We start from the raw sequence: 4,447 nt of genomic DNA on the forward strand, positions 1-4,447 counted from the left end.
ACTCTTCCTACATCATATCCTTCGACGTTAATTCAAATAACGTGGTTTGTTTTCATTACCAGCCGAAATATTACATATACTACTAATGATATTCCCAATTTCGGCTCCTGGATAGTGAGCCGAAATGATGATAGTTCCCATGATAGTTTCTGGATAGTGAACCCTTAACGTCAGTTTTACCTGTCTCTAGCAAGGAGAGTCTTGGCTATGTATCCGACCTGTAAATCCCTGACAAGCTTGACTGTTTGACTTCATCTTGAGTCGTCATACTTGTCCAACAAACTGCAACCTTCCCCCCCCCCCCCCCAAACACTCATTCTTCAAAGTGAAGAATGCATATAGGAGGTCTTCCTGAAAGTTGTGGCAGACTTCATCAGTCTTGTCATAAATCTCTTGTCTCTCGTGATACACATGTGGGCTTCTTAAGGCTGTCGTCTCCCTAAGCCTCCGCCTGTGGGGCACAAAAGTTGCTTCATCAACCCAAGTTGCTTGTGCGGTGTCTCCACCGCCACCCTCGGAGCACCGCACGGCTCCGCGAAGTCTCAACACCTGCCATTATGGGTAGTCTGATTAGTGCAACTAACACACCTAAAGAGACCTTGTTGGCCCCCATTCTGGATTATACAACTCTGGTTAACTCTGGATAATCATTCATGTTATCGGGGACAAGCAGCCTGAGTATGTATATACGATAGGCTTATATCAAAGTCCCGCCAAGGTCGAATTACTGACCCTCCCCAAGATGCCAGTTTACAACAGAACTCCCAGGTACCTTACACACACAAATCACAATAGCGTGATGCATCAAATGAACAAATCCACAAGGGCCGTGATGAGGATTCGAACCTGCGTTCGGGAGCATCCCAGACATCCCCCGGGATGCTCCCAGACGCAGGTTCGAATCCTCGTCACGGCCCTTGTGGATTTGTTCGCTGCTTCATACGTTCGTTAGATATACATGTGAATGAGTTTGGGTGAATATAAACAGGAACTGCCTCGTATATGCCAATAGGCTTTCAGCTGCTTCATGAACTCTTACGTTATTCCATGACATAGGGGGAAGTGGGGTGTCACAATAGTCTAGGACTAGGTAATATGCCTCATTCTATAATACTTGTTTTCCCCATGTTAGAGGAAAAATGCTCCTTCTCGACAAATTTTTCTAATAATAAGAAGCTAATGAGGAAAATGAGAACTAGAGAGAGCTGGAAAATATTGAGATGACCTTGACACGTTAAAAGGAGAACTTACTTCAATTTGACCCTGATAAATGAACAAAAAAAACAATCTAGGAACAGAAATGAGGCGACCTTGGGCAGTGAGGCGACCCTTGGGGGGTGAGGCGACCTTGGGGGGTGAGGCGACCTTGGGGGGTGAGGCGACCTTGGGGGGTGAGGAGACCATGGGGGGTGAGGAGACCATGGGGGGTGAGGAGACCATTGGGGGGCGAGGAGACCTTGGGGGGCGAGGAGACCTTGGGGGGCGAGGAGACCTTGGGGGGCGAGGAGACCTTGGGGGGCGAGGAGACCTTGGGGGCGAGGAGACCTAGGAGTAAGCAGACCTAGGAGTAAACACAATTAAAGAGACCTAACTTTCCAGCACAGCGGGGAAGTAACCCCAAACTTGATGCTAGAAGCGCACATTACCAGAAAAAAAAGCAGGCTGCATCGTCTCCTGCCGATGGCAGTCCAGATATGTAGTGAAATTACAACAACGTGAGCTTCTTTGGGGGAAAAATCTTTAGGAAAGAGTATAGCGGGATTGAGCTCGCATCCAGATGGGTCATCCCAGATGCACATCTCGCAGCTCTGCCACACCTGATGAGGTATTTGAACTATATGGACTTAATCGGTGTGTAACATTGGTGGATAATTGACGCAGGATAAAAGGGGTGCAGGAGGAAGTTTTGGAGCAAGAGCTAGGCTTCTCTTCCTATGATCTAGCCAGCCCCCCCCCCCACACACACACCACACACACACACACTACACACACACACTCACACACATACACACACATACACACATCCCCCCCCCCAAACCCCACCCCCACACACACCACACACCACACACCCACCCCACACACCCCCTCCACACCCACCCCCCCAAACACACACCCCACACACACAGTTTGCTGCTAACACTACCATATTTACACAGAAATTAAAATATTCCCAGCTGTCGCACGGTATAAAACAAAATGTATCCAGATGCAAATTATTGAAAGAGAAAATAGACTTTTTCGCGTTTATTATGTAAACCGGGTAGCCGCCACCGAGGTATCATCGACCAGCGTGTATCTGTCTGTCTGTCTGTCACTCTGATGATATACTAAACCTGTACCCGAGATTATGTAATGTATCACTTATGTAATTCATAGGTGATGTAATTATAACTTACGCTTGTAAAAGCACCTTATTCGCCTTCTGTAGTTTAGTGTTTAATAACTTACTCGTTTCTGTAGCAGCTATTTTACTCTGTCAAAGTAAGAGACGTAAATAGACATGTGTATGCGTATATGTATGAATATATATATATATATATATATATATATATATATATATATATATATAATATATATATATATATATATATATATATGTGTGGTGTGTGTAAATGAGTTACGATTGCATTTCACTTTTGTAAACGCACATTAATCAACTGTGGTTGAGTACTCGGTAACCAACGGTACTATGTGTCAAAAAAACATACCCTGAATGCTGATTATAGTAGGACGAACGTAAATGTGTGTATTGTATATATGCTGGTGAGCAGAACTTTGATACTATTTACTATATAGAAGTCCGAAAAAAAAGAAGCTAAAAAACAAATATTACTAGGCCTAGTATAGCGCACATATGTAGTATGTTAGGCCTTAGTGAGTGTTAGGGCCTAGTTAGGGGCGCCTGACAGCTGGGTGGACAGCGCTTCGGATTCGTAGTCTTGAGTTGTTGTTGTTGTTAAAGATCGCTTACTTGGACAAAAGTTCCAAGTAGCACGGGCTATGGTGAGCCCGTAGATAGTCTAGTCTTGAGGTTCCGGGTTCGATGCCCGGTAGAGGCGGAGACAAATGGGCAAAATGTTTCATTTCACCCTGAGCCCTGTTACCTAGCAGTAAATAGGTAACTGGGAGTTAGACAGCTGCTACGGGCTGCTTTCCCGGAGGAGTGTGTAACCAAAAGGAGGCCAGGTCGAGGACCGGACCGCGGGGACGCTAAACCCCGAAATCACCTCAAGATAAGATAGCAAGGTAGATTACGTTAGGTTTGTCTTTGCAACATAAGTCGAACTCTTACACTCCCTTGTACTCTCATCCCCACTCCTGCATACCTTTCACTTCCCCTCATGCCCTCTCACTTCCCCTCATGTCCTCTCACTCCCTTTCATGCCTCTCACTCCCCCTCATGTCCTCTCACTCCCGTCTCCACTCACTTGACTCTCCTCCGTGGCCTAGTTGAGCACAATAACAAACGGTGAGTGAGCTAACATTGGTCGAGCGTCTAACATCCAGCAAGTGAGGGTGCTCAGTGGTGGGAGTAGTTGGGAGGGGGGGGGAGGTGTAGAGAAGTGAGAGATGAATGGAAGGAATGGAAATAAATAGATAAAGTCAATTATATGAGGTATTAGGAGGAAGAAACCAGGTGGGGAGAGAGGAAAGCACCGGGTGGGATGAGAGGAAGCATCAGGTGGGTGAGAGAGAAGCACCGGGATGGTTGAGAGGAAGCACCGGGTGGGGAGAGTAAGGCATCAGGTGGGGGAGAGGAAAGCATCAGGTGGGGTGAGAGGAAGGCAACCGGGTGGGGGAAGAGGAAGCAGGTGGGTGAGAGGAAGCATCAGGTGGGTGAGAGGAAGCACCAGGTGGGTGAGAGGAAGCACCAGGTGGGTGAGAGGAAGCATCAGGTGGGTGAGAGGAAGCATCGCAGCAGTTAGCTCAATATTTAAACATAAGTGTGCACAATTTTGCATTAGCTTTTGTTGATTACTGGACCACGTGTGCTGCCTCCAGTGACTCTTCCTCCTCCTCCTCCCGTCTGTATCTTCCTCTTCGTTTATCCCTTTCCCTATCTCCCATACTTTTCCTCCCCCTTCCTCTGTCTCTCCCCTCTGCTTCCCCCTCCCAAAGCCTCCCTCGGGACGCCCAACATATCCTAATCACTTGACAGTAGTAAAACCAAACACACCACCAAAGGAGAATCCCCAAATTGCATCTGCAATTTTTGTGTTGTGATCTCTGAAGGGTTGGCTTCCACTTCATTCATCTTAAGCCCGCCACGCTGTGGTAAAACACGGCAGCGGCCTCCTCCTCCTGCTGCTGCTGCTGCTGCTGCTGCTGCTGCTGCCTCCACCAGGCCCATTACCTCCTGTGTTTACCTTGTGGCTTGGACACCCCGACCCACTGCTGTTTACCTATCTCTCTCTTTCCCCTTTCACTCCTTTCCTCACCCCCCCCC

The sequence above is a fragment of the Procambarus clarkii genome, chromosome 21 (genome assembly GCF_040958095.1).
Source record: "Procambarus clarkii isolate CNS0578487 chromosome 21, FALCON_Pclarkii_2.0, whole genome shotgun sequence".
NCBI classification, from domain to species: Eukaryota; Metazoa; Arthropoda; class Malacostraca; order Decapoda; family Cambaridae; genus Procambarus; species Procambarus clarkii.